Source organism: Camelus ferus, chromosome 13 (genome assembly GCF_009834535.1).
Source record: "Camelus ferus isolate YT-003-E chromosome 13, BCGSAC_Cfer_1.0, whole genome shotgun sequence".
NCBI lineage: Eukaryota > Metazoa > Chordata > Mammalia > Artiodactyla > Camelidae > Camelus > Camelus ferus.
The window spans coordinates 11,833,681-11,857,237 of NC_045708.1; the positions used below are offsets into that span (position 1 = coordinate 11,833,681).

The window sequence follows — 23,557 nt, forward strand, 5'->3', positions numbered from 1 at the left end:
CATGCTCCAGAAACATCTGGGAGAGACTGTGCTGGCATGTTCTGGGGTACAGAAATGGGTTACAGGGGTCCCAGTCATGTATTCAATCATAAACATCTTCCAAAGAAAGGGAATCGGTGTGCATTTGGAGTGCCTGCTAGTGCAAGGCACCGAGTGAAGCCCCTGCATATCCTTTGCTTCATTTCTCATCACACATGGGATCTAGGAATCCCCTTTTTGCAGATGAGGAAACTGAGACTTATGAACTTTAGATGACTTGTGACTTGCCCAGAGTCACCCAACTTTTAAGTGTTGGAGCTGAGATTTGAATCCAGAACTGCCTGTCTCCAAAACCGTGCCTTATTCCATCTCTGATATCTCTCTGAGTGCCCTCTACACCCACTATGTCCATGTGCAAGAGATAGATGTAAATGAGCTATGACCTTGCCCTCCAACCATGCATAGTTTAGAGAGGGTATTAGCTATTGCTACTATGTTAGTGCTGTGTAACAAATAATCCCCAAATCGCAGTGGCTTATAACTCTAAGCAATGATTCCTCTTGCTCACAGTGATTGGGTCGGCTGGGATTGCTCTGCTTCAGGCTGCAGGCTGGGTCCAGGTCAGCTTCACTTGTCTCCATCTCCTTGTAACAGTGGTTACTAGGTTTCTACTTTCATGGCTGGGCAGAAACATACAATATCCCCTAAAGCTTCATCTTGAAATGAGTGCCCTGACCTGCCACTCACATTCCAAGCCCTACATTGCTGGGATGGGGAAATTTTATTTGCCTACTCTGATGGGAAGCTCTACAAAGTCATATGATGAAGGCATGGTGTCTAGCTCTCTAACAGGAAGACAAGAAGAATAGAGAACCATAACATAATTACCTGCAGTGGGGAAGACAGACTTGTGATGATAATACTGTAGTGCATTTCATCAAACCTAAGAAACCATAAACTGTAAGACACACCATTAATTTAGGTACCACTAAAAAAGAAAAGTGGCTGCCAACTACAGTATGACATGATGCTTTTCCAGCTCAGCGTATTTTTATTTTATTCTTATGGAAAGAGCTTTGATGCTTAGACATGGAAGTGACAATAGCATGAATGGTCTCAACCAGGTTTACTCCTGAACAGCCAGCGACAGTGACAATGAGAACTGTGTCCCAACAGCCACTGTCCAAGGAGACAGTGAAATGTCATTGATAGCCAGAAACATCCTGATTTCAAAGATATGAAAATGTGAAAACATGTAGGTCTTAGGATTGATGAGATGCATTGTTTACTCATGGTGAGAGCTTGCTCTGAGGTGGACACCATGCTAAACATTCTATGTGGATAAACCACGTGTAGCTCAGGACAACCCCAGGGGACATTATTATCCCCATTTCAGAGATGAGTAGAATAAGTCTCAGAGTAATCAGTTGTCTTGCCCAAGACCCACAGTTAACAAGTGGAAGAGCTGGGATATGAACCTAGGTCAGTCTGACTCCAGAGATGAAGTGGTTAACCGTGTAGAGAAGCTGTATGTCAGTTTCCTCATCTGTAAAATGGGGATCACAGAGGTAATTACTGCACAGGTGGTTAGGAATGTTAGAAGATTGAAAACAGTGTCAGGTACAGAGCACTCAGGACATGTTGGTCATTCTGATAGTACTTCTTGTAGGACATCAGTATAATAAAAGCTAAGACTGAACTCAGAGCAGAGGGCTATGGGAGCCCCGAAAAACAGGCCAGTAGCTTAGTGATGTGGGGGAATTGTCAGGTCAGATGTGAGGAAAGCAAAAAGCGTGTGTGATTCACACATCCATTTACTTACTCAAACACATTTGTTTATCTACTGTGTGCCAACAGTACAGAGTGACTGAATTTGAACCCCCAAATTTGGAAGCTAATTTAAAAAATTTGAATTATAATTTATCTGCAGTGAAATGCAGAAAAGTTCAGTTTGAAGTTTTTTTTTTTTTCACAAATGTAAATATCTGTGTTACCACTGCCCCAATCACAATAGAGAATATTTCCATTACCCTAGAAAGTTCCATTGTGCCCCTTTCCCAGTAAAACACCTCTTTCTATTGCATTTTTTAATTTCTCTTCGCTGTAGATCAGTTTGGTTTTGAACTTCCTATAAATGGGAGCTGGCAGATTGTGCTGTTTGGTGTCTGGCTTCTTTCACTTAACATAATATCTGTAAAATTAATCCAGGCATTGGTTGTTCTTTTTGCATTGCTGGGTAGTGTTTCTCTGTGTGCTGGTTTATCTATGATTACCCTGCAGCTGCAAATTCACCCTTCTTGCCTGCTGGGTGAAAATTGAGCTGGGCCCTTTAAAATTTTTTCCCTGGTTCAGCCGGCAAGTTAAGCTCCGGGCAGTAGAGGGCGCTGGAGAGACCGCGCGGCAGGAAAGGCTTCTGCTTCCGGGTTTCCATGCGCTTCACAGGCAGGCTTCTGCAGCGCGTGCAGCCTCCCCAGCGCCTGGCTCCTGCAGTGCACAGTGGTAAGTAGTGCCCAGCGCCAGCACCCCGTTTTAGGCAGTTTTGTAGTGGGGTGCCTCTGGTGAGACACCTCGTGTGAGCAGCTTGTGTTGCAGCCTCCAGGGCAGAATTCTGGCAAGTCCCGCGGGTTGGATTTCTAGCGGGTTCCACCCGCGTGGCACTAGACCGGCTTTTTTTGCATGTCGGGAGCCACAGGCGTGCCCTGTTCAGCAAGGTCTGCTCTGGAGGGTATGTGCGTGGGTTTGTAGGGGCTTTTTCTGGAGAACTTTATTCCAGTTTTGAGAAGGGGCTCTTCCTTGGGGACCCTTTCTCGGCCCTAGATGGGAGCTCCTCCTTGGGGGTTCCCTCTTGCTTGTTGGGGGGCTCTATCTCAACCTAGTGGGAGGTTTATTTTGGGGGGGCTCTATGCTCTATATCAGCCATGAGTGGGGACCCCTCCTTGGGGGCTCTGTCTCATTTTGGGGAGACTCTTTCTTTGGGACTTGACCTCAGCCTGATAATGGGGTTGCTTCCTGGAGCGGGGCTGTCTTTGGGGCTCTATCTCAGCTCTTTCTTTGGGACTTTATTCCACTTCTGGGTGTGATGGAGGGGGACTTATCCTTGGGGGTTCGACCAGAGCCCTCAGAGCTCTCCCTTGGGGACTGTACTTAGCCCTGCAGGGTGGGTGATGGAGTCTTAGGGGCTCTGTCTGAGCTCTGTGGGTTGTACTGCTCCTTACAGCTGCTGTTCTTATATTAATTGTAGTTCTCTTTTTTCTTTATTAGCAAATGCCTGTTGATTCAATCCTTTATTATAAGTTCACAATTCTTTTTTAAATTAAAAAATTTTTAAAAAATTTTATTGAAGTACAGTCAATTACAATGTGTCAGCTTCTGGTGTACAGCACAATGTCCCAGTCATGCATATACATACATATATTTGTTTTCATATTTTTTCCGCTAGAGGTTATTATAAGATATTGAACATAATTCCCTGTGCTCTACAAAAGACTTTTGAAAAAAATCTATTTTTGTATATAGTGGCTAACATTTGTAAATCTCAAACTCCCAAATTTATCCCCTCCCACCCCCTTTCCCCAGTAACCATAAGATTGTTTACTAAGTCTGTGAGTCTGTTTCTGTTTTATTTTTAGAGGAGGTACTAGGGATTGAACCCAGGACCTTGTGTATGCTAAGCATGTGCTCTGCCACTGAGCTATACCCTCCCCTTGTTTCTGTTTTATAGATGAGCTCATAGTGTCCTTTTTTTTATTCCACATAGAAGGATATCATATAGTATTTTTCTTTCTATTTCTTTCTTACTTCACTTAAAATGATGATCTCCAGGTTCATCCATGTTGCTGCAAGTGGCATTATTTTATTCTTTCTTATGGCTGAGTAGTATTCCATTGTATAAATATACAACGACTTCTTTATCCAGTCATCTGTTGATGGACATTTACGTTGTTTCCATGTCTTGGCTATTGTAAGTAGTGCTGCTATGAATATTGGGGTGCATGTGTCTTTTCACATTAGATTTCCCTCTGGATATATGCCCAGAAGTGGGATTGCTGAATCATATGGTAAGCCTATTTTTGGTTTTTTGAGGAATCTCCTATTGTTTTCCATAATGGCAGCACCAAACTACATTCACACCAGGAGTGTAGGAGGGCTCCCTTTTCTCCACACTCTGTCCAGCATTTATCGTTCATGGACTTTTGAATGATGGCTGTTCTGACTGGTGTGAAGTGATACCTCATTGTAGTTTTGTTTGTGTTTCTCTGATAATTAGTGATATTGAGCATTTTTTCATATGTCTATTGGCCATTCGTACGTCTTCATACAATTCTTCATTTGAAACGCTCCCTGTTAAAATGACTATGTGGTTTCTTTTTCTTGTTTGGACCCAAACTAAAATAGAATTGGTGTCAGAAGTGATAACCAGGAGATGGACCTATAGGAATGAGGTTTGTGAACTGGTTTTCTCATGCCTTTGGACTTCAGCATGAACCCTTGCCAGTGGGAAATGGGATGCTGGTAACCCAAGGCATGTAGTGGCCTTACAGTTAACCAAGTTGTCACCTGTGGTTGATTGAGATAAAGCCTGGCTGAGGCACATCCCTTAGGAGCCTGAGTGATGCTGCACTTGATCGTTAGGGCAGTAATGATGACTATAAGGAATGTGGGGTGGGGTGGAGTGGATTCTCAAGGGCTCTTGAGAACTTCCAGAGAGAAAATGACAAGCTTGGGTCCATTAACCCTCTCTCATTTAGCGTGAGAACCAGAGAGCTTGCATGACAGTCCCTCCAGAAGCTCTTTATTTCTTGCAGCTCCAGGGCTGATATTGCTGAAAATCAAATACAAAATTTAATTGTGCTGGTTGCTGAATTACAACCACAATTGAATTCGCCTCTTGACAGATTGCCCATGTAAAAATTAGGGCATTAATTGAGAAAGAAGTGAGGGTCATGACATGTGGAATGGGGACGTCTGTGGGGCCCAGATGAAACTGATGATCTTAAACCCCAAGTGGCTGTGAGCCTCTCTTATCGGTGGTGAGAGTTGCCCTCCTGTGTCTGGGCAGGCTGTTGATCCTCTGCTTAAAAACCCTGTAATAACCTCAGTGGGAGCACATGCCCTGAAAGAGGATGCCCATTTTCCTTAAGATTCGCTGGAACCGCCCTCCTGTTGTCACTAGACTCTAATGGTCAGACCTTAGTGCATCCCTTGGTGACAGAGACACACTGGGACCTGTGAGGCAAAAGCAAAAGAATTGCCAGACTTTGCTAATATATATCTGTAGAAACCTGGAGAACATGACTGGGAGTGGATTCTAAGGGTTTTTGACCAAACAGGGTGGAATATCACATTGCATTGGGCTGAATTCACTGCTGTGGATGTTCTTACTAGAGATTCAGGGTTTGGTTATTAGTGTGTGCAGCTGGGAGCGGCTCTAACAGCTTACTTGGTTGGTCCTCTGAAATTTGGACTCAACAGTGGCCTACAATTAATGAGGTTGTGATGTCATGATGTGGAAGAGGGAATTGAAAGTCTTGGCGATACAGGAATGTTGGACTGAATGTATTACATGAAATCTGCAATCCCCCACCCCCAACAATGTTTCTAATAAGAAGGAGCAGGAGACAGAGGCACCTTCATCCTTGAAATGCTCTATGGCTGACCTTTTTGTAGGGGGGGTGTGTGACTGCAGGGGTTGCCTCCATTGATGTCAGTGGGGATAAGGCCATCCCAGAGAAGCAGAGACTAGGGGACGTACTGCACTGCTGAGGACAAGGTGGGTGCATCCACTATAAGGCAGCAGGGATGTACAAGCAATCAGAATGCCTTGGCCATCTTCAGTGATGGCTGACAGATCATAGTGTCCCTGCGATAAAATAGATGGCAGCCTACTACATTATTCCTTGATGTATACAACATGAAAAGCTCCAGGTCTGGCAGCTGAAACCCGACTTGCATTGCCACAATAAAGAGGATTGGCCTCTCCTCCAGTTTTCCAAATCTAAGTCAATTCACAGACCCAGGAGCCCTTGAGAGGCTATGTCCCCTTGAGTAAGGAGTCTGCATTATTGCTGCAAATACTGTAAATATTCCTTCACCCCCCCCCCCCCCCGCCCAGGGACCTGGGGCCATTTATAGAGTGATTGTGCACTAGGGGAAAGGAAATTCCCAGATGGTTCTGAGATTACTGGGCATTGGTTCTGAATACACATGAATTCTAGGGGTCTACAGTGCCACTCTGGCCCGCCTGTAAGTCAAAGCGGGGGCTTATGATAGGTGATAGAAAGAATCTTGGCTCCCGTCTGATTCACAGTGTGCCCAGTCGGTCGATGGACCCACCTGGAGGTTATTTCTTCAGTTCCTGCATCAATAATTAGAATAAGCACACTTAGCAAACCTGTTTTTTTTTTTTTTCTGCCTCCTTTCCAGCTTTATTTTATATGTATGCAAGTTTTTGGAAGTTAGCTTTACAATTTAGTCTTTAGGTGACAATAGTCTGTGGAACTGTGACATTTGAGGAGTAATGAATGCAGTCAGTGATGACTCGTGGGACTGTTGGTTTCATTTTATGGAAAGGAAGAGAATGTCTTTTGTAAGAACAATAGCTGTGTCTTCTTAGGTAGAAATATGGTGTCGTGTTGTTGTTCAGGAGTTCAGCTGTGTGAGAAGGGTTCGCGGGAAAGCTGAGTCATCGAAGGGGTGGAGTGTGCCAATTGTCTACGGTTGCATCTGCAAATTCATCCTTCTTGCCTGCTGGGTGAAAATTGAGCTGGGCCCTTTAAAATTTTTTCCCGGTTCAGCCGGCAAGTTAAGCTCCGGGCAGTAGAGGGCGCTGGAGAGACCGCGCGGCAGGAAAGGCTTCTGCTTCCGGGTTTCCATGCGCTCACAGGCAGGCTTCTGCAGCGCGTGCAGCCTCCCCAGCGCCTGGCTCCTGCAGTGCACAGTGGTAAGTAGCTCCCAGCGCCAGCAGCTCCCCCAGCACCCCATTTTAGGCAGTTTTGTAGTGGGGTGCCTCTGGTGAGACACCTCGTGTAAGCAGCTTATGTTGCAGCCTCCAGGGCAGATTTCTGGTAAGTCCCGCGGGTTGGATTTCTAACGGGTTCCACCCGGGTGGCACTAGACCGGCTTTTTTGCATGTCGTGAGCCACAGGCGTGCCCTGTTCAACAAAGTCTGGACAATAGCCCTGGAGGGTATGTGAGTGTGTATACTTCCTTTGGGATTCTGCCTCAGCCGCGGTGGGCCGGGGGTGGGGGGTTGGGGGGGGGCGCCTCCTTGGGCAGTCTCTCATCCTGAGGTCGCCGACGCTTTCTTGGAGGCTCTATGTCAGCCCTTGGGGGCTTCTTCCTCAATGCTATTCTCTGGAGTTCTCTTTACTTTTTTTTAGCCAGTCCGTGTTAATTCAGTCTCCTAGTATAGTTAATAATTCTTTATATGGAACTTGCCCTGTTCAAATTACTGTGTGGTTTTTCCCTCCTGATTGGGTGCAAAGGAATACACATTGAATGCGTAGTTTGTTTATCCATTTTCATGTAGATATTTCCAACTTGGGGCTGTATGAGTCATCTATGCGTATTCTCAAATGGGCAAGGCTTTCTGTGTAAGATGTTTTCGTATCTCTTGGATAGATACCTCGAATGGGGTTCCTTTGTGAAAGCCAGGCTAAGGGGCTTTAACTTTGTGTAGAGGGTGCTGAGGAGTTACTGGAAGTTTTGTGGGTCTGTTTTTTTTTTTGTAATAGCAGTGGTGGGATTTGATGTGGGTATTAGAAAGATCGCTTGGCCTTGTGTGAGTGGGATGGGAGGACACCAACTTAAATTTCCCAAGATGAAGGTGGCAGCTCAGCCTAGTGACTCTGGCTCGTGACGTTGCTCTCTCATTTGTTTTCGAATCTGTGAAATGGGAATGTTCACGTGCATCTATAGGATGGGTGGCAGGACTGAACAGGCTAGTGCCATGGGGCACTCGGCACGGTACTGGCATGGAGTTGGTGCAGGGGTGGGGGTGGCCAGCACGCTGATATTATTAGGTATTTAAGCCAAGATGTTCCTGCTTCTCCCTGGCACTGGCTATCGTGTGTCCAGAGGCCAAGAGCCTAGAGGGGAGGGCAAAGTTTTCAGCATCTTGCCCAGAGGCAGCTCTGGACCTAGAAAAGGCAGAGTACAGCTGCCATTTGCTGCCCTGGCGCCTGGTGCTTTCTGATGCCTTCTTGTCGCTTCCTTCTGGGTGGTGGCCTTGGGTTCCAGGCTTTTTGCCCAGCCCCCTGACAGTCACCTCAGCTGGCATCCTGCCAGCTGGATCCCCGAGCCACTGCACCCCAGCAAGTCAAACGGCCATGATTAGTCAAATAAAATTTCCATCTGTTGAGGAATTTATGAGAGTTATTACTGGCTATGAAAGCGATCGGAGGAGAAGGATGGATCTGAGGGGGTAAGTGCCTCCAATTATGTGCGGTAGTGACTTTTAAATAAGGTTGCAGATGTCCTTATCGGAGTGAGCCAGATCCCCGGAGCAGGCTGGGCCGGAGGTGGCTGGGCTGGTGGGGGCCGGTTGGTCACTGCAGAGGGAGGAGGAAGAGGGTCCTCTGCATTTAAACCTTGGGGGGGTGTGGCATTTAGAAAGATCCTGGATACACGCTGCAGGTGCTTAATGAATGCACGTTTCTGCTTTCCCTGCTCCCCTCCCTCTTCCCCTGGGTCTGGTTGAAGGCAACACTCTTTCTAGGCCGGGTTCTTGCTCTCAGGCTCCAGGTGACCAGTCCATGTGACCTTGCTGGGGCTCTAGATGACTTGGGAATGTGGACCCGGTCTTGTTCTGATATTAATATATGGCTTTTCTCGAGTGCCTGACTCGCTTTAACTCCTCAGCATCTGGGGATGGAGGTGACGGCCCATATCTTGGATGGGAGGGTTTGGGGAGGGAAGGGGCTCATCTGTGGTCACCTGGAGGCCAGGTTCTCCTGTGTTTTTGGAGAGTCATAGCTTTAGAAGTCCAGGCCCCCACCTTCACCCTACTTGAGATGCTGAGAGCAAGACTGCACTTCGGGTGCAAACTTGTGCTCCTGATGGCTGGGGTGAGCTGGTGGGGTTGGTGGTCTTCCTGGAAAGGACTCAAGCAGGACTGAGGGTGGAGGTGGACTGCCCTACTCCAGAGAGAGTGGTTCACAGGGTCTAGACCCTCAAAGGTGGGGCTTGGGCCTGAGGGTCTGAAGGCACACAGTTCCCTGACTGCGAGGCCAGGGGTCTCTCCATGGTCACTTCCTGTCCCTCTCCTACCTCCCCTGCCCACCTCCCCATCAAGTGAAAACCAGCACCCCCACCATCCTGAGCTCTCGGGCCCTTTAAAACCAGGGGCGCATGCCCAGGCCCCACAGCTGGCCCCGCTTTCATTCCTGGGCGTCGGTCCTGTTGAATAGCCCACATCTGTGCCCAGGAACCATCTGGATCCAGTCCTCCCCAGGCCCTGGCTCACCTCCGGGCAGGTAACTCTGGCCCTGGACCCCTTTCTCTCTGCCGGGCAGTTTGAGGGTGACCTTTTAGCAGGTGGGTCTGGAGTCCCCTTGTGCCTGACTCTGGACCCGTGGGGTGGGGAAAGGGGGGAGGACAGGCGCTGGCCGAGCCAAGGGCCTGGGTTGGCAGCATGAGAGCTGAGCCCTCTGGCTGCACCTGTGGTCAGGGAAGCCTTCTGCCCCAGTCTCCCCAGTCCACAGACTGGGCTGCGTGCGTCTTGGTCCTTTGGGCTGAGGGTGGCTGTGGAGGGGAAAATCTGGCAGTGATGGGGAGACCCCCAGTTCTGCCGTGGCCCCGTGACCTGGGCAGGTCCCATGAGTTCCTGGGGAGTCGGTTTCCATCCCTGTGAGCAGGGATGACAGGGCTGCCTTGTAGGATCCAGGGTGACGATGAGAGGGAAGTGTGGGAGAGAAACCCCTGGCCAGGAGCGGGTCTCTGATTCCTAGCTGGCCTTTCCGTGTCAGGCTAGGAGACCTCTGGGGATGGGAGGCTGTGGGGCTGGGGTGAGCGGAGTATCTCGGATTCTCCCTGGCACCCCACAAGGGGATGGAAGAGCCTGTGATGGGGTGGCCACCAGGAAAAAGCCTTGGTGCCTGTGGGCCCTGAACAGCAGCAGGACTTGTGTCTTTGGGCGAGCGTCCGTTGTGCTGATGGCTTCGTCCCTGCTGGGTTTCCTGGTGTCTCAAGTAGGGGGTGGGGGGGCCTTGTCGGTGCAGCTCCTGTGGTGGTCCTGGCTCTGCCCGTGGCACATGCGTGTGCACTCCTTCGTGCCCCCTCCCTCCCACGTTTGTTGATGTCAAGGTGGCCACACAGCTGTCATCATTCCTGCTTTCCGGATGATGAAACAGGCTTAGGGATCGGGGCTGCGGTGGAGACAGGGCACAGCTGGTTTCAGGCCTCGGAGCTTGGACCTCCCGTCACTGTAACATAGCATTTATGTGCTGAAAGTGCCCTCTTATGCCCGGTGCTGTACCAGGGACAGGACAAGCAAGGACAGCCAGAAGCTACCCGCGTGGCACCCCGGGTTGGCTGGGGGAGACAGACAATGAACAAGCAAACCCAGGAATAAAAAGATTTCAGATAACGAGCGGGCGGTGACTGCTATGCAGTAGATGAGATGGGTGAGCCGTGGGGGTGGGCAGGCGGTGCTCGGGGGCTGTGGTCTCAGAACGGCTCCCCCGAGGAGAGGGCATCCCTGGTTCCCTCACAGTCACAACTGCATGCCCCCCCCGCCCCGCCCCATGGTTCTCCCATCTCAGACTGGGGGTGGGGTTGCATCCTGTGCGCCTGGTCTCCGCCTGTCCTAGGCGTTGGGAGCCCGCAGGCCTGGAGCCCGGCAGCCCTGAGCTCCCCCCCGGCCCCTCTTCCCGGCCTCCCTTCCCCACTGTTGAGGGACCCCAGCCCCATGCTCTACCGCCCCTTGTCTCTGGCCTGGGAAGGGAGTCTGGTGATTTTCCTCCGGAAAGCCTGGTTTGGAAGACATAGTAAATCCCTCTCATGCTGCAGGGACTTTTCTAAGGGGCTGAGTCCATCTTCCCTTCCCAGTTCCTCCCGAGCTGGAGGCCTTCTCCATGAGAGGGTCCCTGGGGCTTTTGGGTTTGTGCCCATGCCTTGGGCACAGGAGGGCGTACAGCAAAATGTTCCTTAGTCTTTTCCTTCATTTCCCCCCTGCCCCCCACCCCCGCCCCAAAGAACGGCGGTTGGGAGCCTTGAACTGACAGGTTTTTGGGGTGTGGCGCGGTGGGCGTCTGCCCTCAGGAACCCTGGGTTGAGTGGAGCCCTGCGCCTTCCCAGCCGATGACCCTGTGAGTAGGAGCCTCATGTTTCTGTTTGCTAAGTGGGAACGGTCACCTCACAGGGCCATCACCAGGGTTAATGAGACAATGGCACCTCTAATACTTTCTGTCACGACCATCATGATTTTTGGTGATGTGTCCCCAACCCAAATAGCAAAGGATGGAAACAAAGCCACATGGCGTGGAGCTGAGTGAGGCTCAGGAAGCAGCGGCAGAGCCTGCTGAGGGCCAGCAGCCCCATGATGTGCGCACAAGCTTCTGGCTGGTCCCTCCCCTCAAGGGGGCAGCCATGGGGCTGGCTTTGGGTGTGGTCCTGTGGTCCTCCTTCCTGAAGGTCCCTCTGTCTTTCCCTGAGGGGCTGGGTCCCCTGTCCCCATAGGCTTTGGAGTTTATCAATGTCCCCTCCAACTCTGGACTTCCCTTCTTGACCAAGCTGGGCTGGGAAAGCGGGTGACCACGGCATGGTCCTGCCCACAAAATGCTTAGCTGAGTGCTGCGATGGAGTTAGCTTTGGGGCCTTGGGAGCACAGAGAGCGTGCTACTTCCCTGGGGTGGGGTGGGGGGAGTAGCAGGGAAGGCTTCCTGGAGAAGGTTACATCACGAACAGACATAAGCCAGGAAGAGTGCTTTGTTGATGCTGGAGGGGCAAGTAGAGGGTGAGGAATGGTGAGCATTGGCCTGGGGGGAGCCAAGTCACGGAGGCCTTGCGTGTCAGGCCATGGAGCTTGGATGCCATGCCCAGGGTCCCGGGTGCCAGGGAAGGTTTGAAACAGGGGAGCAGTGAGGTCAGACTTGCTGTTTAATTGCTTTCACCTCTCTAGCCCAATAGTCTTTAACTGGGGGCATTTTTTGTCCCCCCAGGGGGCTTTTGGCTGTCATAACTTGGGGCAGGGATGCTCCTGACATCTAGTGGGCAGAGGCCAGAGATACTGATTAATATCCTCCCTGCCTGGGACGCCCCTCCCCCTACGACCATCAGTTATTGGGCCCCAAATGTCAACAGTGCCTGGCCAGTGTTGGCGCTCAGTGAAGTTTGGCTGAATGAGAATCTGGGGCCAGGCCAGGGCGCCTGGTGTAGAGTCAGCCTGAAAACTGGGAGTTTTCTTCCTCTTGGCATGTTCCCCCGTCTCTGAGAGGGGTGGACTCGGCTAGGCAGGCTCAAGCCTGGGTACCCTGGGCCCTGGGGCAGCGCTGTGACCACAGTGGCCCAGCCTCCCGTGGTCCCTCCATGGATCCCCCTCCCGATGCCTGTGTCCGTTCCAGCCTCCACCTCCTCGCCTCCCCGCTGTGGTGCCTCAGAGAATCCACCAGCCCCACTCAGTATGCAGTCCTAGCCGGCCTGAGAGCCTGGGTTTTAATAGCTGAATATTTCTTAAAAAAAAAAAACTCCACTTGTCTGGAGGCCCTCACCCCTGCAGCCCTGCCTGCCTGGCTCCCTGGGGGAGCTCATGCAGAAACTGATGTGTTAATAGGCCTGCGGCCTCTCCCGGCCTGGCTCTCACTTGGCCTCCTGCGGGAGCCTTGTGCTGCTCCTTGGCCTCTGCCTGCAGCCCAGGCTGGTGTCTGGCTTTGGGCCCCAGGTCCAGGAGGTGGGGGCTGGGAGGGCACTGTGATCTGCCTTTTCCTCGTTGTGAAATTCCTGGACCCCTTAACAGGGGCGGGCCCTGTGCTTGGCCCATGGCGAGCCTTTTTTTATTCAGTCCTCACAACCTCACGTTATAATGGGTGTGCTATTATTTCTCCCATTTTGCAGACCAGGAAGCTGAAACTTGGAGGGGTCACCTGTCCAAGGTCATACCTCAAGTGAGTGGTGGCCCTGGGGCCTGCACCCAGGTCGATGCCCAGGGATCCTGCCACCTGCGTCAGTCTTTCCAGGCCTAGCAGGTTTATGGTGACTTCCCTTCAGTTGGGTAAAACAAGAAGCATCCCTGATCTGTGGGCTCCGAGGGCAGGACTGGCTTCCACAGCAAGAGCTTCCTAGCAGTAGGCCAGCCTGCTTCACAGTGTGATGGGTTTTCTAGTGAGGTGATGAGCACCCCATCACTGGGAGTATTCAAGCTGAGGCTGACAGCCATTGTTCAGGCAGGACAGAGAGGACCCTTCTCAGGTGTGAGGGGCTGCACTGGAAATTGTCTGAGATCAAAATCCTTTGTGTACATTAACTCATCAGACCCTCATGATAACCCCATGAAGTAGGCATGATAATTATACCCATTTGACAGATGAAGAAACTGAGGCCCAGTGAAGGGAGGTAGCTGCCTAGGCCCCTCTCCATGGCTGGCTCCTCAGCATCCTTTAGGGTTCAGCTTAGATTTTGCCTCTTCAGAGGGGTCTACCCTGAGCCCTGGGCCAATTGCACAAGCATCCTCCTCTTTGCTTCCTTCATAGTGTGTAGAAATGTGCTATCTCTGCTGCCCTGGAGGGTAAGGTCTCTGAGGACAACAGCTGCCTCATGGTGGGCACAGGGAGGGCAGAGCCAGCTGCTTAGACTTGACATCTGTGTTCTTAACCACTGGGCTTTCCCGCCACTGAGCTTGACAAGAGCTGTGAGTTCATTAAATGACATTGGCGTCCTTTCCCAGGGACCCTGATGTGAGGCAGTTTTCCCCAGATTGCCCCCACCCCAACTCCCAGGGAGTTAACTCTCACCCCCAGGTTTTAGATCAGGCAGAGTTCACACAGCAAGCCCTCCCGTGCAGTAATTACTATAATTTCCCCTGCATAACCGTCAGCTCTTGGATGATATTGTGACCGAAATGTAAGAAGCAGTGACACTCCTTGCCCTTGTAATTGAGGCTTTGGAAGCACTGCCAGCATCTCCAAAGGGAGCTGATGCTGGAAGCATCGTCACCTTTGGACTCTGGCTTTTTGACTTTGTGGCTGCCGGGCAGCTAGAATGACTAACGGGTGAGATGCATTGATTCACTGTCCCCCCGCGTTGTGTTCACATCGCTGGTCCAATTTGTTGTCTCATGGCAGCCCTGTGAGCTGGGATGGGTGCTCAGCCCTGACCTGTTGGGCAGAGAAGTTATGCGTCCCTCTAAATTGCACAGCGTGTAAGTGGCAGGGCCTGGCACCAGCCGGGGTCTCCTGCCCCCACACATCCTCTTCTGCCATCTCCCATCCCTTCTGCTCAAATGTCCCCTTAGAGAGGACCTCCTGATAATCCTTCACCCAGCTGACATTTGAAGAGCAGTAATATAAAAGCAACAGTCACAACCCTGGGCACTGATGACTCACCACGCACCACCCTCTTCCCCTTGAGTGTGCAACACATGCCGTCTTCCCAGCCTGCCGTGGTCAGGGCTCTTATTACCCCTAATTTACAGATGAGGGAACTGAAACCCAGAAAGGCTGTGCCGCCCGAGGGCAGGCAGCCGGGAGGTGATGGAGCTGGGGTTGGAACCCAGGCAGACCCCAGGGCCGAGCTTCTAGCCATCCTGCCACGTGAACTGTTCAGAAAGTCAGCCTTCCTGGATGTCCTCTAGTTTTTCTCCAGGGAGTTCATTCGTTCATTCATCATTCGGCCATTGCTTATGGGTACCTGTTGTGTGCCAAGTGTTATTCTAGGTGTTCGGGATTCAGTCTTGAACAAAACAAGGTTCCTGCCCGCATGGAGCTTCCGTTCCAATTGGGGGAGACAAACCACAAGCAGACAGATAATGCAGTTTCAGGGCAGGCGAGGTATGGGGAAAAAGGAGTTAGGACGGAGGATGCAGAGTGATGGGAGAGGGGAGACCTTAGCTAGAGAGCGCAGGGGTGGGTTAGAGACCCAAGGGAAGTAAGAGGGGAGCTATGGGAATGTAATGGGGAGGCAGTTTCAGGCGGAGGGAGCAGCGTGTGTTAAGGCCCTGTGGTCGGGCTGTGCAAGACACGCTCGAGGACCTGCAGGGAGGCTGGCAGGAGGTGAGGTCAGAAAAATAAGAATGGGGAGTTGCTGGGTGGTGGTGGTGGGTGGGGTTTGAGCAGAGGAATGACAGAATCTGGCTTCCACGGGGGAGGACAGGTTGTAGGGGGTGAGGCAGAGGCGGAGGGGCCGGCGTGGAGGCTGGTGCCGTGGTGCCAGGGAGAGATGGTGCTGGCTGCTTAGACCACAGTGGTGCTAAGGAAATCTCTCCTCTCTGTTTTTTCTGAGCCAGCTGACTTCTAAGCATCCTTCCCTCGTGGCTAAGACCTTCCCTGCACTCCTGGGGGGCTGAGTTTGGCTGCTTCTCCGCCCACGGGCCCTGGGTGCTGCTCTCTTGTGCCCGCTGGGCTGTCTTGTCCGTCGGTCTCTCCACGCATCGTACGTAAGCCGTTTGCTCTTTGGACATTGACTGAAGATCCGCGCATGCTGTGTTTATCCTACTCAGGTCGTCAATTTTTATTTTTGGCATCTGCAGAAGTGCCTGCTTTATAGGTGATCGGCTCAATTACATCTCACTGTTACCTTTATTTATTTTTTTTCAAGCAGGAGGTCCCCCCCCCCCCCCGCTTGGCTTGTCGGCTCACTTGGATTCTGTTCGCTGACACGGGAGGAGTTAAGCTGCGTTACTTAAGCAGTTGACAGCTTGGCTTTTTCCCAAAAGCATGAGAGTTTTGGCCTCTCGCTATGCAGAGGTGGTGCCCGCGAGCCTCTCTGATGGGACCGGGTATCATTGGGTTCGGTTCTGGGAGGCAGATATGAGCACGGATGTGATATGGGGTCTCGTAGCAGGATCTGTTCGGAGGCCTCTGGGACCCCACCAGGATGGGTGGCCTCAGCTTCTAAGGACCTTACAGGATGGGATTCCATGTCCTGGGAGAGAAGGGCTCTAACAGAAGGGGCTTTGGCCGTGTGACCAGTCCTGGCTTGAGGACACTTAGGACTTTGAGATCAGCAGTCCCCCTAAGACTACATTTTGGAGGGGAGGATCAGCCCTGGACAGGAATTTGGGGGTGCTGGTATCAAGAGAATAAAGGATGGGTGCTTGGCTGCTACAAATACCTACTGTCCCCTCAAAGGCTCTCAGAGCTGTGTGAGCTGTGTCCTGGACCTTCACGATGCTAAAGACAGAGAGGGTGTCACCGTACAGACATTAGCCCACAGGACCAGATTCCCCCAAGCAAATGAAGGAGCCGAGTTCAGGGTGGTTAAAGGTTCCTGGGTCTGGGGGAGGTTGTGGAAACTCTGGGGCTGGCTGGGCCTTGAGGCCTGGGTGGGCTTGGAGAGGAGAGGGGAGGGTGGGGAATGTGCTCTGAGTGGGGCTTACCCCCTGGGCAGAGTCACGGAGGCTGGGATGTGCCTGCTGGGTTGAGTGGAGGCGGAGACCAGCTGGTGATTCACTCCTTGGTAGGGAGCGGGGAGTGCGACTGAAACTGATGGAACTGAATACCAGGCGGAGGAGGGTGACTGTGTCTGGCTGGGGAGGACCAAGGATGGGGCGGAAGTGGATTTTGAGGAGTAATGGAATACATTGCTTTGTGGAGCACCTACTATGTGTCTGGAGTTCTACTAAGTGCTTTGCTGTGGCCCTATCTAATCTGCACAGTAATCCTACCTGATAGTGCTATTACCCCTACTATACGGGTGACGAGATGGGCTCAGAGAGGTTAAGTGACTTGGCCAAGGTCACACAGCAAGCAAATAGAGAGGGGATTTGAGCCCAGGCCTGGCTGATGTTCTCTACTCGTCTGTGTTACAGAATCATCAGCTGTGAAGTTGGAGGCAGCCTGGCGACCTGTCCTGGGCTGTTGTCCCCATTCTTTTTCCTCCAGCCTTTTCTTCCTCAGTATTCCTATGCAGTATTGAGTGTGTCTGTGGGCAGGTAGGGGTGGCAGAATGCAGGGGGGTTGAGAAAGTTCTGAGGAGACTTTCTCCTTGTCCCTGCAGAACTCTCCTTCCTCCCTGCCTTCTCCCTGCAAAGCACTGGAACGAAGCTGGCAAAATTGGAGTCAGCGGAAAAATCTAATTTTCACCTTAGACACTTTTATAGCTGACAGACATTAACCCGGCCTCTAGACTTCCCTACCAGATGGGTCTGAGCTGAGTCCTGCCCCAGACATTGGGAGACCAGCTCTGTCATGGCATCCACTGTCGCATTTTAGGCATGACGTTTTCCCTCCATTGGCTTCAGTGTTTCCACCAGTAAAATGGGGGTGCTCAGGGTAGTGTGTCACAAATTCAAAAGCCTATGGAGACCCGCCAGAAGAGACAAAGGTGTGAAATGGGCCAGGTGCAGAAGAGAAGAGGGTGCTGGGGACATAGGGGCCTGGCGGGCACGTGCCTGCCTCCAGGGGCAGCCTCCGGTTAGGACCTGCTATGCAGGGTTGCTATGGCCAGAACTTTAGATTCTTTTCAAGAAAAGTCAGAACTCCGACTTGTGCTCTAAAATATTTCAAATTTTAAATGTTAGCAACTTCTTTAGAAGTTTGGGAAAGCGCGTGGAGGCCAGTAAGAGCAGCGCCGTGGTCTGAGGCTGGCTTGTGGGTTGCCGGCTCGCAGTGCCTAGGCTGGACTGTTTGGATTTCTTCCAGCTGGCTGAGATATGGCTACATTTAAAATGCATATAAATAAAAATCACATCTTTGCCTTCCAGATACATCAATTTGTATTTATAGATGAGCCCTGTGGTTTATAATGTGCATCTAAGTTCAGAGTTAATGATGGGGCAGAAACCTCTTTGAGAAACTTTAATCACAGATTAGGAATCCACGTGCCTGGACCTCTCCCTCTGGATGACTTCTGCCTCTCACGTCTATCTTTAATCCTTCCTGCTACAGCCATAGCCTAGACTAGTTTCTATGGCAACAGAGCATGCTACTTTCTCTGCTTCCTTCTCTGCATATTCAGAGAGAGAGCAAAGCGGGGAAGGAGGCCTTGAGATTTCCACCACCTGGACAGCAGTCCCAGGGCCTTCTGTTCTCTCCCTCTGTGAATTTGTGGGCAGCGCAGGTTTATCTGAAGCCAGTGGGCAGCCCCAGAACAAGTTTATTGGCTCTCATAAATTTTTAGAGACTTCTGGCAAGAGCTACCAACTGTGTCATATCTGCTGCTGTCCCTTCTGGTGGGTGCTTGTGGATCGATTTTTTTTTTTTTTTAGTACCCAGAGAGCAGTGGGTTTTTGGCCCATTTAAGGGTGGGCTTGGGAAAGGCCTAAAAGAGCCAGAAGGATTAGAAGAGAATCTTGGGGTCATAGTGGCCAATGAGCTGACTGGGTACTCTGGTCATTCCCACCAAGCACAGTGAGACCAAGAGGGCCTGTACGCAGGGGAGGGAGACGGCTCCACTGGGGCTCTGGTGTGTGAAAACTGTCAGCTCTGGGCTCTGGCAGGAAGAGTAGGGGAGTGGGTAAAGCTCAGAGGTGGGAATCGAATTGTCTGCATTTGAATCTTGATTCCATCAGCATGAGGCTGTGGGACTTGGGCAATTTACTTACCTCTGAGCTTCCTCTTCTCTGTAAAGATTGCAGTTACAACCTCCTTGTAGGTTGTGCTAAGGACTGAGATGATACAGTACAGCACCTTGCACGCCAGTCAGCACACTGTTCCTGGGACGGGTCCAGATAGTGAACATCTGAGGGTTTGTGGACGGTAGGGTATCTGCCAAACTCCTCAGCTCCGCTGTAGCAACTTGAAAGCAGCCATAGACAATATGTAAATGATGGACAGGGCTGTGTGCCAATAAAACTTTATTTTTATAGACACTGGAATTTGAATTTCATATACTGTTTATGTGTCACGAAAGAGTCCTCTTTTTCTGATTTTTTTCCCCAACCATTTAAACAGGCAAAAACCATTCGCGGCTCGCAGGCCGTGGAAGAACAGGCAGGGAGCTGGATGTGGCCCATGGGCCACAGTTTGCTGACCCCCGATGTGGAATACTGCCTACTGAGTGTTCGTTAAATGTTAGGCATTGAAATTACCTCTCTCTTCTTTATTATTCTTTACGTCCTAGGAGGGTGGATTGGAGGCAGTCACATATTTGGTCCAGAAAGAGATGACTTGGGTGGGGGAGGGAGGGTACCCAGTGACTGCACTCAGAGAGGGAAGATGGAGTTTGTCCCAAAAGCCCAATAGGGGTGTCCTCCCGGCTGATGGATTTTTGGCCCCGACACTGCTAGCATCTAGAGGTACCTAAAGTTGGAACAGGCTGCCCTGGGCGCACTGAGCAATTCCCACCAGACGTGCTCAAGCAGAGGCCAGATACCCCTGACACTCTGCTTCGGGGAGACTGGCTCACTGGGTGAGTGGACACCAAGTTGCGGGGTCTGAGCTGTGTTCCTGCAGCCCTGGTTGGAGGGGAGTGGGTGAGGGGAGAGTCTTTTCTTCTACGTTCCCCTTCCCAAATTCTCAAAGCACCTTGCCCTCTTGCCTCTTGAATAATCCAACGATGTGTATGGGTCCAGCATTGCCCCCATTTAACAAGTGGGTAAGTGGGGGATAGGGGACGAGCTGGCTACTTGGCTGGACTTGCCAGCTACGCAGGGAAGCATGGTGCGGTGGAGACACAGACTGTGGTCCTGGACCTGCTTCAGGTCCCAGCTCTGCTGTCTCCTACCTTTGTGATGCTGGGTAAAGAAGCCCCTCTCTGAGCCTCGATTTCCCCATCTGTAAAGTGGAGGTGTATTTTCTCCTTGACAAAGTGGTCATGAGGCTGAAAGGAGTTACTGCATGCCAAGGGCTGAGCGTGGTGCCTGACGCGCAATAGGGATTCCAGCTGTGCCTTCATGTTCGCCCTCGTCCCAGCCCCTGGACCCAGGCTGCGGGGGTGTCCTGAGAGGGTCCGGGAGCAGCTGTCCTTTGCGATGTGGCCTGACTACCTGCAGCTGGCTGTTTCAGAGTCCTCCCCTGACCTCGCAGTGCCAGCATCTTCCAGGGAGGGGTGGGTGTTAGGAGGCAGTGACCCCAGTCCCACCCAGCCTCCGTCTCTGGGCCTGGAGGGAGATGAGGCTGAGTCTGGGGCATTGTAACCACCCACGTGAGCCACCCCCCCTCAGGAGATGGGGCTGTTGGGTTGGGGGTCCTGGGATTCATGTGCTGGGCCTCCTACATGAATGACTCACATGGGGCAGTCCATGAATCCTCACAACTGCCCTACGAGGAGTGTGCAGTTTTTATCCCATCTTATGGATGAACAAACTGAGGCTGTGAGCCCAGGTCACCTGTCCAGGGCTATGGAGGAGGAAGTGAGAGAGTTGGGATTTGAACCTGAGTCTACAGCAAAAGCCTTTACCTCCCAACCTGACATCCCCACCTTCTTTGGTGATGCTGGCGCCATGGAGTGGAAAAAAGCCTTGATAATGAGAGTAGTCAACATTTTGGGTGGTGACTGTGTCTTGGACATTGATCTACATAACAGTGTAAGAGTCCATGTTCTCCTACACCTCTTAGTTTTGTAATCCTCACAACCTCTCTGAGCTATTCCTGTTTTATAGACGAGAAACCTGAGGCACAGAGAGGTTACGTACCTTGCTTGAGGTCGCAAAGCTAAGTGATAGAGCTGGGATTTGAACCCAGGGATTCTCACTCTGAAGTCTGTTCTCACTCAGCTCTCCTGCCTCCATTGGACACAGAAAAGGTGAGCAATAAACAAAGACTCAAGACTGGCTGGCGGAGGGAGGGGATAGCTCAGTGGTAGAGCACATGCTTAGCATTCACAAGATCCTGAGCTCAATCCCCAGTACCTCCATTAAAAAACAAACAAACAAACAAACAAACAAACAAAAAAACAAGACTGGGGCCAGTGTGAAGGTATTAGGAGATTGGTGAGTCTTGACCCGTCATGGACTTTATCTTCCCTCCTGTGTGATGGGGACGTGACTCTCCACCACACTGCTCTTGCCTTGAAGGATGGTTTGTGCAAGAGGAGAAAGGCCCCTTCTGCTATAACAGCCCCTCGTGCATGCCTCAAAATCATTGTGCTGTGCAAAATCCCACGATTAAAAACCACAGGGTTTATGGGAAAGTGGAGTTAGAGGCATAGCACTCAAGCACTTTGTCAGTGACACATAAAAAAATAGGAAGTAAATAAAATGGTAGCCTACTTTTATCCATATTTAAGGTGAAAATTTCATAAATACTAAAGTAAGTATAGCACTTCGTCCTGAAGGAGACAAAGTTTGCTTGTGGAAGTGTGTGTGCCACTCTCTCTAACTGCTGGCCGCCTGCCCTGTTCCCACACCTGCCACCAGTGGGCAACAGGAAGGGAGAAAAAGGGGTAAAGAGAGGAAACGGCAAGAGGGTGGAGAGAAAAAGTACAAACTTGGCCGAGGGGAATAGCAGGAAGGGTGTGAAGTTGCCCTGGGAAGCAGCGGGAGGAAGGTTGTGGGAAATCAGCTGGACAGCTGCAGCCCCAGGTGTGGCTGGATGGATCCATTTTCTAGGGAGGAGTGTGGCTCTATGTCCGCCTACCTGGCTCTGTTCAGCTGGGCGTGGTTTTCTATTTACTTAGTGCTTCTTGAGGATGAAATCTTGTGTAAGCAAATATGAAATCTGCATGATGCTCAAACTGTACCCTGATGCGGGGATTGCACTGAAACAGATTTGCGTTTTCAGAACGGGTGCTCTAGCAGCACTGAGGTACTTTGAAACGTCAGGAGTCAGGAGGGTCTTTTAAAGAGGGATTTCCTTGTAAGTTTCACCTCATCCCGGAGGGTGGGCTGTTGCTCCACAATTCAGGTCTAGGATGGCCTCTGGGACTTGAGTGAGGTTGGCCCTCTCTCCCCTAACGTCTGTCCCCTCTCCGACTCCCAGCAGCTGGTCTCTCAGATCACAAGGCACCGCCCCAGGTCGTCTCATAAATCCCACTCGTGCAGCCCCTGCTCCTTGGAGCGTCTGCCGTTTGGCCAGGAAGTCCACGTGCTCTGCAGCTCAGGGGACCACGGGGCCTTTCTCTGGTCAGACCCGGGTGGTCTAAGAATCTGCCTGCGTTTGCAGCAGAGTCCACAGTGGGGCCTCCATGTGGGTAACGAGGTCTTGTAAGCGGGTTCTCCTTGGAGCAAAGAGGGAAAAATCCAAAAGGATTGCCCAGAATTTATGAGTCTAATTACATTTTCCTAACATGGTTGACCCCCTGCTCACAGCAGTGTGACTATCAAAGCTGCAATCACACCAGCATTATTGGAGTTTTAATAAGAGTCAATTGGTTATTGTCCTCGCTGCGTCGGACACCGGAGATGTAATCCCCCGAAGGCCCTTGGGGAAGCAGGGAGCTTGCTTTCTTTGCCGGAATAGTATTTACATTAATAACAAGGATTAGGGGCTGGTTTCATGTGTTTAGGAGAAGCAGACCTCTTCTTAGTTCAAGCAGCTTCTGCCACCAGCTGAGTGCCCACTAGCGCCCCCCTGAAGTTGGGAGAACACTGGACTGGGAGTCCAGAGATGCAGTTTACCACTCGCCACACCTCGCTGTGAGCTCAGGCAAGTGGTCTCGCCTCCCCGGTCCCTCCTGGGAGTATGCCTGGGGAACACTTTCTTAGCACATAGCAAGTGTGAATAAATGCTGGCTGTTTTGGAAATAGCCAGATAACAGGGGGTAGCTAAGCCCCCCTCACACATACTTATTGTGCTTTACAGTGTAGCAGTTTCGTATTGGGAAGGAGCTTTTCTGGAGTGCCAGCTGCTGGCCTAGGTTATGACACGTAGGGGGCGGTCTCGCCTGGTGGAGAAGAGATGGGACCACAAGGGCTCAAATTTCCGGTCTCCCATCCGCTGGGTGACTTTGGCACCATTTGTGATCTGTGCCTGACTTTCCCTGTCTGTAAAGTGGAGATAGTAAGAGGCTCTCTCATGGGGTTAATGAGAGGATTAAACGAGATAGCAATGCCAAGTGTGTAGGACGATGCTGACTAGATGCTGGTCATTGGGGGACTGACAGGCTTTCTCGGCTTCCGTTTTCTGGAAGGTGATGCTGCCTTTGCAGGTGATCGCGAGGATGTGGTGAGATCGTGTCTAGGCGATGCTTGGGAAGGTGTCTCTTCACTCCTATTCACGGACAAGCTCAATCAGAAGTGCACGCTGTAGACAGCAGATCGAGGACTTAAGCCTGGGACGTTCTGAGGCCAAAATCTGGGCTTATTTGGCTCCAGTGGGGATGCTAGGGGGCTTTGATGACCGAGGGCTTGGCAGCCTTACAAATAATTGCTTCATGCGTTTGGTCCTGGTCCTGCATTTCCCCCATTTGCAAAACTTTTCTGCCAGCTGAGCAGCTATAATGCTCTCGCTTTCAGCCACATTTTTGGGCTTCTTGATTTATTACCAGTTCAAAAATCAGCACTGAGGGTGGATGTGTGGGCTGTCTCATCCACTGCTGTGTCCTCAGG

General features: G+C 51.3%; 1 protein-coding gene across 2 annotated transcripts in view; it reads left to right on the forward strand.

Annotated features, from left to right (window-relative positions):
- ACTL8 (actin like 8) overlaps positions 1–23,557 on the forward strand; it is a 108,820-nt gene that overhangs the window by 40,720 nt on the left and 44,543 nt on the right. Inside the window, exon 1 of one of the 2 annotated variants that reach the window (XM_006188323.3) lies at positions 6,798–6,919. The exons of the other annotated variant lie outside the window; for it this stretch is intronic. The gene's annotated coding sequence lies outside the window, so the exon portion shown is untranslated. Of the gene's footprint in view, positions 1–6,797; positions 6,920–23,557 lie in introns of those variants that run through there. 2 annotated transcript variants of the gene reach the window in all.